We start from the raw sequence: 10,543 nt of genomic DNA on the forward strand, positions 1-10,543 counted from the left end.
TAGTAAGATTTAGTTTGCAAATGCATTATGACTCTTGTTGGCTATTTGGTGATCCTATTTGGTCCTGAAAGAAGAGACATGTTTTTTGAGGTTAAACCTTTGACCACCAAAATTTAATCAGTTTATTCATGACTCCAGGTTGATGTTCACGAGCATGGGGCAGACGCATGGATGCACTTATGTATGGACATATGGACAGATGTACTGTACAGGCATCCCCAAAAACTTCTTGGCCACAGCTGTCATTGTCTTGGAGGCAATAAAACTGGCTCATCTTATGACTGGATTTACCAGTGGTCTCTATTCTGGCCAGTCTGCAAAATAAAACATAACATATCTTATGATAATCACTTAGACCAATACACACAGAAACACATGTTTTTTATCAGTCCAAATCATAGCTATCAATGTCGTTATGCATCATTTTATCAGGTGAATCTTTTCAGCAGTAGTTTCAGCAGCACAGTGACACACAGACAGAGCTGCAGGTCTCATGTGGTGATGATTTAAAGATAATGTGACTATTTGAGCATTGCTGTGTTTTTGTTATGGAGCATCATGCAAAACTATTCAGTGGTGTCGTCCAAATCAACACATTAAAAAAACGACAAACGACAAAGTCCAATGAATCTCAGGTTTGAAAACTGTTTACAGTAAACAGTTTGTTCAAATGGGGAAGCACATTTCCAAACCATCCCACACCTACCCATCTTAGATTGCTATGCCCTGGGGAAATACATCAGTCTTTTATGAAGAGAGCACATTTACAAGCATCTGATGCAGTTGTTACTGTATAAGAGCTGTGTCCTCATCTCTTTTAAAAATGCCAAGCAAACATGCATGAGCTGCATAGAGCTATTATGTTATCTCTGTTTGTTCTGTACCTGAACATAGTTTCTTGCTGTGAGCTGTTTGGTAGATTTAATATGCCAAGTTTGTTCAAGCAGGGAGACATAATGATTGGGGGGATTTTCCCAGTTTTCAACAAGGACATAAGTATGGCTTCTACTTTTAAGACAGAGTCATTCGGAGTGAAGTGTGCACGGTAATACATGTGACTTTTCCTCTTCCTTTCCCTTCTCTCTTAAATCTTCCATTGTATGTACATATACAGCAGCAGCTCTTTAATCTTACAACATATTTCAATCACCGAACCTTTTTAGATTTGACCTGCGAGCTTTTCGGTGGACCCAAGTGATGATATTTGCAATTGAAGAAATCAACAAAGATCCTGCTCTACTGCCAAACATATCTCTTGGCTATAGGATCGTTAACTCTTGTTCTTCTCCGACAAATACATTACGTGCTGCACTAACACTGGCTAGTAGACCAGAGGAGGTAGAATTGACTTCTTCTTGTTCCCCAGCTATGTCTGCTGTCATAGCAGAGGCAGGATCATCTCAGTCTTTAGCTGTGGCTGGAACTCTTGGACCATTTCAAGTGCCAGTAGTAAGAAATTAAATGAAATGTTATATTGCATTATTGTTCTGTGATATTTGATGCTTTTATGGTGCTTGTTTTGAGTTTTGGTTTTCAGATTTATTTTGGTCTTTTTTTATAGGTAAGTTACTTCTCAACATGTGCCTGCCTGAGTGACAGAGCTAAATATCCAACATTTTTTCGGACAATCCCCAGCGACTACTTCCAGGCAAAAGCTTTGGCTGCATTGGTCAAACGTTTTGGCTGGCAGTGGATTGGGGCCATACAGTCAGACAATGACTATGGGCGGAATGGGATTCTGGCTTTCACTGAAGAGGTCAGAAAGCTTGGGGTTTGTATTGCATTTGTTGGGACAATTCTACGTACGTACACTATGGATAAAGTTCTGGATGTTGTGGAAATGATCAAGCAGTCAACTGTCAAAGTCATTCTTGCTTTTGTTCCAGAGGGTGACTTTTACCCTTTGATGAAAGAGGTTGTGAGACAGAACATTACAGGCATTCAGTGGATTGGTAGTGAGGCCTGGATAACTGCGAATCAACCCTCCACACCTGAAATCTACCAAGCTTTTGGTGGAGCCCTGGGATTTGTGGTGCAGAAGATGGCTATTCCAAATCTAAAACCATTTCTTAAAGGTATTAATCCTTATTCTGATCCAAGTGCAGCCTTTGTGAGGGATTTTTGGGAGATTATGGTGGGCTGTAGACCTGTTTCACCCAGGGACCACACTGGTACAGAAGCAACAACTGAACTATGCAAAGGCAATGAGACATTAATAAATTCCCAGGACGTGTTCTTCAATGTCACACAGCTCAGAGTGTCCTATAATGTGTATAAAGCAGTTTATGCGATTGCACACGCCCTCCATCAGCTGGTATTCTGCCAACCAGTTGGAGAAAAAGCAGCAAGACCATGTTTGAATATATCAGAAATTAATCCCAAACAGGTGAGATAAGTAAGTACAAGTAAGATCTGCAATATGTCCGAAGGTCTGTAAATAAACAATGAACGTCTTATTAATACCTGTTCCTTTTCTCAGGTCACTGATCATCTACAAAGGGTCAATTTTAGGAATCAGTTTGGGGATAATGTCTTTTTTGATGTCAATGGTGACCCTCCTGCTTCTTATGATGTTATTAACTGGCAGTTGATAGATGGGCAAGTGCAACATGTCACACTTGGTCATTTTGCTACTGCTGCTAATGGTGATTATAAGCTCAGCATCCAGGAGGAAGACATTGTGTGGAGGACAGGGAAAATGGTAATCATGAAGACTTTTTTTCATGCAATAAACTTGTAGATTTGAAACATGTTTCCTTTTTAAACATAATGTCAACTGAATGTAGCTGCATTGTTGTTACATTTTTTTGTCCCCTCAGGTCCCAACATCAGTGTGCACTAATGTTTGTCCAGTGGGAACCAGGAAAGCTCAAATAAAGGGAAAACCCACCTGCTGTTTTGACTGCATCACATGTGCTGATGGAACTATAGCCAACTCAACAGGTATCAGAAGCATATATGCCAGACTAAACAAACATTCACATATCATAGCATTTATTTAATCTTTGCATATATTTCATGCTTGACATATTATTTTAAGTGTTACTCCAGTCAAGTCCAGTCTGGTGAATTTTATTCATATCATTCAATATTTGCTTCAAGACCCAGACCGTGACCTGATTGTTTATGTTTAACAGGGGCAGCTGACTGCACGCCCTGTCCACAGGAATACTGGTCCAATGAAAGGAGAGATGAGTGTGTTCCTAAAACAATTGAATTCCTGACATATCACGAGCCGATGGGAATAGCTATCACAGTTGTATCCCTGCTGGGGGCCTCCCTGACGCTGACCACAATGACAATCTTTATCCTCCACAGAGAAACTCCCGTGATAAAGGCCAGCAACTCTGAGCTGAGCTGTTTCCTGTTGTTTTCTCTTTTTTTGTGTTTTCTCTGTCCTCTCACGTTCATCGGCAGACCCACAGTCTGGACGTGCATGCTGCGACACACAGCTTTTGGTGTGACCTTTGCACTTTGCATTTCCTGTGTCTTGGGAAAAACTATTGTTGTTGTTACAGCTTTCAAAGCCACAGTTCCTGGAAAAAGGGTTGCAGGAAAGTTTGGTCCTGCACAGCAAAGGATCATAGTTTGCTTCTGTACTTTGATTCAGATAGTGATATGCGTGTTGTGGCTCAAGTTAAACCCACCTTTCCCAGATATGGTTTTCAAACACAGCAATAAGAAGATCATTTTAGAGTGTAACACAGGCTCTGAGGCTGCTTTCTATGCAGTGCTGGGCTACATAGGGCTCCTCGCAATAATATGTTTGGTCCTGGCATTTCTAGCAAGAAAGCTACCTGATAACTTTAATGAGGCCAAATTCATCACGTTCAGCATGCTGATATTCTGCGCTGTCTGGATCACCTTTATCCCAGCATACATCAGCTCCCCTGGAAAGTTCACTGTAGCTGTGGAAATATTTGCAATTTTGTCTTCAGCATTTGGCTTATTAATTAGTATTTTTTCACCTAAATGTTACATAATATTGATCAAGCCAGAGACAAATACCAAGAAACATGTCATGGGGAAAACTATGAACAAAAACTTATGATCCCTTAATTTTAAAAGGTGATGCCACCATTACTGACTTTCGCACAATGTACAGCAGAAATAGTAGTACACAAGTGTAGGAAGTTTTGGTAGCATTTTATATGATTGCATCTGCAGGTGTGACATTTCATTAATAAATAATCTCTTAAATATGACTTTAGAGAATCACAAGATGTATTGTGCTGTAGCAGCAAAACATGGATGGAAAAGATTACTTGGTAATTATTAATTAACATACCTTGTTCATTATTTTCAACAGTAAAAAAATTAAAAAATCAAATGTCTGAATTTGTGTTTGTGTTTAATATGTGTGTGTGTGTGTGTGTGTGTGTGTGTGTGTGTGTGTGTGTGTAAATATATATATATATATATATATATATATATATATATATATATATATATATATATATATATATATATATATATATATATATATATACACACGATGCATGGAGGGTGTCACACATAAAAGAAACAGATCAAACATGGCATCATACCTTTGCACATCCCTATGCTTTCCCTTTTAATTGATCCCTCTCTCTAATCATGCCATGTCCACATCCTGCAATAGTCAACAAGAATCCACTTTTAAAAGACCTACCACCCCCTCTTCTCAGCCAGTTGCAACTGATGGTGCAGATCATTGGTGCTTTGCACAGCCAATGAAATTCCTAAAATGAGGATTTATTGATTCAGTGGATAATTTACAGCCAAATCAAAGAATTCAGTTCAGTGTTAGAAATTAACCGAAATACCAAAATATGCAACTTAAATTAAATTATTTTCACTGGGTATTATGACAATTTTTTCACCTGGGGTATCCTCCTTAAAAAAAACCCCACTAAAAACATGAAGAAGATCACCACCTGACCAATGGTGACGAAAAAGAACTGGGTCCCCGGGCGCCGCTGTCGGCTGGCAGCCCTCCGCTCCTAGTCTGTCGCGGAAGAAGGACGGACGATGGATGGGTCAAAAGCAGAGACATAATTTCAGGAAGCAAGGCATGTGCATGTTTGTGCATGTAATGTGTGTGATTAATAAAGTATGTTTCTACTCTTCTTCTTCTTCTTCTTCTTCTTCTTCTTCTTCTTCTTTTTCTTAACACAAACTACATATATATATAAGGTCAAAATGACACCTCTATTGACCAGTTTCATCCAAAAACGAAATATTGTAACCCTCATGAAGGGAGAATTGATTGTCTTCAACTGCATTAGCTTTAATTTAACTAGTAGCACCTAATAAACTGACAAGTAAACAGGCATTGACAAAAATGTCTTTTATTTCTAGTATCACTGTCCAGTTACATCATTTTATTCAATCAGTATCAATTCACTTTAGTTTTCGGGCCAGGCGGCTGATGCCCAATCCGGTGTCACCCTGTCATTAATAAGATGCAAGAATGAGAAGGACATGAACTGCATATAACTTGCAACACCAACAGACCAATGCCAGTGAAGTGTAGTGGGTGAGTTTCATAGATGTGGATGATGGTGTCTGATTTGGTGCAACAAACATGTTTTTAAACTCTTAACTCTTTTTCATTGATAATTTAGCATGAGAGGTAAAGTGAGTGAGAGATTTAGGTTCAAGAATGATCTCACAAAAAGACATGGTAATACTTTATTTTGTGGATGTTTAACTCCCCAATAATTTGCAAATGAATTCCAAATAGTATTTAGAAAACAGTCATTGGTTACACAAGCAGTTGATTGAAATCAATACTTGAAAGTGTAGCAGATGAACAAAATATTAATTTTCTCAAAAACTTATTGAAATTGAAAGGGCATTTCAAGACAAGGTTTTTGAAATTATTAGGTCATTGCTTATAAAGTACAGACCTGTAAAGTAAAGCCTTACCAAAGACATATCTTGGTACCATTTTCGGGGCAAAAAAGAGTACAGACAAAGACAAATATTGACAAAGCAATAGGAAACCACTTAGTTACATCACCACAAGATTCTTGCAAAGATGCAGTTCATGCTCGCTTAAAATGAGCCCCGAGTCTGAGACCCTGTCTCCATTCATGATGTGTTCTATGTCTGTGTGGTGTGTGCATTCCTGTCTGCTTGGCTACAGCTTTGATCCCAGGGCTTTCCGCTGGGCTCAGACTATGAGGCTGGCAGTGGAGGAGATAAACCAGAGTACAGAGCTTTTGATCAATTACACCCTTGGATACAAAATCTTTGATTCTTGTGCATATCCACTGACGGGCCAGAGGGCTGCTCTGGCTGTGTTGAACGGACTGAGCGAGGACGACTCTCTGATGTGCAGCAGTGGCTCTCCGCTCCTTGCTGTGATTGGGGAATCTGGTTCTGCTCTGTCTCTTGTGTTGTCAACAATCCTGCAGCCGTTCAGAATACCAATGGTAATCATGACTCCTTGCCTTAGTCATTCCCACAAAAAAGCATTAACGTATTCCTCTATTATGTGTTTTTAAGATTTTAGTTTTATTTCTCAATTTATACAGTCAACATCATATGTACACAACTGTACCCAACTGCAGTCCTCGATAGACAGAGAACTCGGTTGTCAAATTTGTCCAGATTTCCAAAAAATAATGAGACTTCACATCGCAAGGGAATCAGCAATCTTGCAGGGTGATGCACAGACAACTACCTACCACTTAATGCCAACAAAACCAAGTAGCTGATCATTAATTTTAAGACAAAGGAGGCAAAATCTACGGTATCAACTCGAAGATTACATTTTTGAAGACTTTAAACTGTGTTTATGCTGAAAAAGTTAATGATAAACTGATAAACCTACATTGTGCTTGTACCTGTAATCAGTTTTGCAACGCTATCGTGTACTCTGTACTTCTTTACACAGATCAGCTACTTTTCTTCATGTGCATGTCTCTCTGACAGAAGAAAATTTCCTACCTTCTTCAGGGTAATCCCGAATGATGACTATCGGGTGACAGTTTGGCCTCAGATTGAAAAAGGGTTTGATAACCTTTAAGTGATGAAGCAGTTAAAAAGTCTTTTTGAAAATGTAGTATATTTTTGGGTTGTCTGATGTTGTTGAGTGAAAACGTAGTACCTCCTGAATTAAATCATCTTCACAGTACAGTTAGCAAAGCAAATTTAAATATTTTTAACTCAATTATTTTTTTCCTCAAAATATGTGTGTTTTAAGACACACTCTTTTGTTGAACACAGGTGAAGGCCATTGCTCAGCTGCTGGTACGCTTCAACTGGACCTGGGTGGGGCTGGTGCGAGGGGACCGTGAATATGGACGCTTTGCTGTGCAAGGTTTACTGAGAGAATTACAGGGTACCAAAGTGTGTGTAGCGTACCAAGAAATTATCCCTCTACTCTACAATCGCCAGAGGGCAATGGAGATCATCCAGGTAGATGCAAAGACACACTGAATCTTTATAGCATTCGAGAGTCCTTTATAATTAGGATTTATGATATTCTGTGAGGATACAAACAATACAGCTTTTTCAGATTATGTACCCATTTTACTTGATGCTAATTAAATTTTAATCTACTTTATTATTGCTTTCTCTCGTCCTTGTGAAAATCACCACTAACTTCATAATTTGCCTCTTTGAAAAGGTGATGCGGAACTCTTTGGCCAAAGTGGTGAACACATCCAGCCCTAGAGTGGCATATAATGTCTATAAGGCTGTATACCCCATTGCTCATTCCCTCCACAACCTTCTTCTCTGTCAGCCAGGCAGTGGGCCTTTCCAAAACAACTCATGTGCTCAAAGCAACAATATAGAACCCTGGCAGGTATAATCTACTATTCTTACTGTTACAGTATTACATTGAAAATTTTGTTTGAAAAAGTATTTCATATTATCTTTTGGTTTTCAAGCTCCAGTACTACCTACAGGAAGTGATATTTAACATTGCTGGAGAGGAGGTGAACTTTGACATGAAGGGCGACTCAGTACCATATTATGATATCATCAACTGGCAAAGAGGCACAGGTGGAAACACTGAGTTTGTCAACGTGGGGTTGTTTGATGGGACCAAGCCTGCAGGAGAGGAGCTGGTGATCCAGGAGGACAGGATAATCTGGGCAGGACATCGGAGTGAGGCAAGCTGCTCACACTGTGTTTTTACCTTCATCAGATGCCAACTGTTGAAGTTCTGTAGGTTGAGGTGGAGGTAAGTCAGGTGGGCAGAATAAACTGGATCTGAGTTTGTTTGCAATCATTCAGTAAAATCATTCAGAGAGTCAAGAGATGCATGAAAATGAAAGCATTTGAAACACAAACATAAAAAGGCACAAAGGAATTAATTCTTTGAATTACATCCTGAAACTCAACTTCTTGAAATAATTACCGGTCAGCTGCTTCCATTTTATATTCAGATTCATGAATACTGAACAATTTCATGTACAGCAACACAGTTCTTATTGTGCAAATTACAGCAAAGCTTCTCCACCTAATCATTTAGAAAAAAAATCTAAAGTGCAAACCATTGATTATTTACATCATGATGATGAAGAAGAAAATGCTTGACAATTTGTGTATTGTTTAGTCAGTAAAATATTCTTAAGTGATGGCTGCCAATTGCTTGCAATGTTCAACAAATAGTGGCGTCATGTTTTAAGGCACTGGTGACCCCTTTAATGTCATTTTTCAACATGCAGGGTTGTCTGACTTGTAAAGACAGCTGGTTCTCACTCCTAATGCATCAAATGAAAAACTATACAGAACAAGAAAAGTCTAGCTGTTAGGGTGGTGGATGGCTGAGGCATAGGACTTTCACCCAAGAGAACGGGGTTCGTATCCCATGTGAAATCAAAAGTGAAGATTGATTCTTTTGTAAGTGAATTAATGTATGTAACCTAATGTATATACGTCAGTTATGCAGGAAACATTTTTTAAGCCATTTTAAGCCCAACCATGATCTTTTCTGAAACTTTACCAAGTAGTTTTGGTTTCACAATATTAACCACATTTATTATTATCTATAACATTAACATTATATATTTATTATTGCTGATTTGACAGCTGAGGCTATAATCCAAAAAGCATACCTAGCTCCGTAAAAAGTGAACATATGTGATGAGTTGGGAGTGAGAATGTGTCAGAAAAGCAGCTTGTCCTCACATTCGAGGAGCTGTTCAATAATTTGCTTAATAACTAGACAAACAAATCAGCAATAATCACAAGAATCTTTTTCATTGGACTAATCAAGTTATTGACAAGTAATTTCAGCACACTCACTGCAGAGCTGAAATACATTATCTGCTCCCCAGGTGCCAGTGTCTGTATGCAGTGCCAGCTGTCTTCCAGGGTCCCGGAAGGCTGCCCGTCGTGGGGAGCCTGTTTGCTGCTTTGACTGTGCACCATGTAACAGTGGCAAAATTAGCAATCAGACAAGTGAGCTTAAAACCAAGAAATAAAAATAACAAGAGTTCCCGTCGAATATATTCTGTTAAAATGATGATGTTAAAATTAAGTTATATTTGAATACTAAATATTTGTAATGAGCTACTCTTCTTTGATCCTCTTCCTTTAGATTCAATAGAGTGCACATTTTGTCCTGAGGACTTCTGGTCAAACAAAGACAGAACAGCCTGTATCCCCAAGAAGGTGGAGTTCTTGGCCTATGATTCCTTGGGTATAGCCCTGACAGTGACCTCTGTGGTGGGTGCCTGCCTCACTCTAGCTGTCTTTGCAGTCTTTTTCTATCATAGAAACACACCCATCGTCCGCATGAATAACTCTGAACTCAGCTTCTTCATCCTGTTCGCACTGACTCTGTGTTTCCTGTGTTCATTGGTGTTCATTGGAGAGCCAACATCTTGGTCCTGCATGTTGCGTCACACTGCTTTCAGCATCACATTTTCATTGTGTCTGTCTTGTATCCTGGGGAAGACTCTGGTTGTGTTGGCAGCTTTCTCTGCCGCCAGGCCAGGGGACAACATGATGAAATGGCTGGGGCCCAAGCAGCAGAGGTTCATCATCTTCAGTTGCACTTTGGTTCAGGTGGTTATCTGTGCTGCCTGGCTCATTGATGCCCCACCTTTTCCATCCCAAAACACACAGTATGAACGCTCAAAGATCATTCTGGAGTGTAGTGTGGGCTCTAGTCTGGCATTCTGGTGTGTTCTGGGATATATTGGTCTACAGGCCTGTCTGTGCTTTGTTCTGGCTTTTCTGGCCCGTAAGTTGCCAGGAAACTTCAACGAAGCCAAGTTCATCACTTTCAGCATGCTGATCTTCTGTGCCGTATGGCTTGCATTCATCCCTGCTTATGTCAGCTCTCCTGGAAATTACGCAGATGCAGTGGAGTCATTTGCCATTCTAGCTTCCAACTTTGGCCTTTTGTTCTGCCTGTTTGCTCCAAAGTGTTACATAATTTTACTGAAACCAGAAAAAAATACAAAGCAGCACCTCATGGGAAAAGAAAAGAAGTAACATACCATAAATTTACTTTTGACATTCAATGTTCAACTTTAAAAATAGTCTTCCTATGATATGATTTATTATGTATTTGCATAGCACCGATAGGTGGAGG

The 10,543-nt window shown here is 39.4% G+C and overlaps 1 pseudogene; it reads left to right on the forward strand.

Moving 5' to 3' along the window:
• Nucleotides 1-860: 860 nt before the first annotated feature.
• LOC139335903 (vomeronasal type-2 receptor 1-like) lies at nt 861-10,443 on the forward strand (annotated as a pseudogene).
• The last annotated feature ends 100 nt before the right edge of the window (nt 10,444-10,543 follow it).

This window comes from Chaetodon trifascialis, chromosome 9, assembly GCF_039877785.1.
Source record: "Chaetodon trifascialis isolate fChaTrf1 chromosome 9, fChaTrf1.hap1, whole genome shotgun sequence".
Classification (NCBI taxonomy): Eukaryota; Metazoa; Chordata; class Actinopteri; order Chaetodontiformes; family Chaetodontidae; genus Chaetodon; species Chaetodon trifascialis.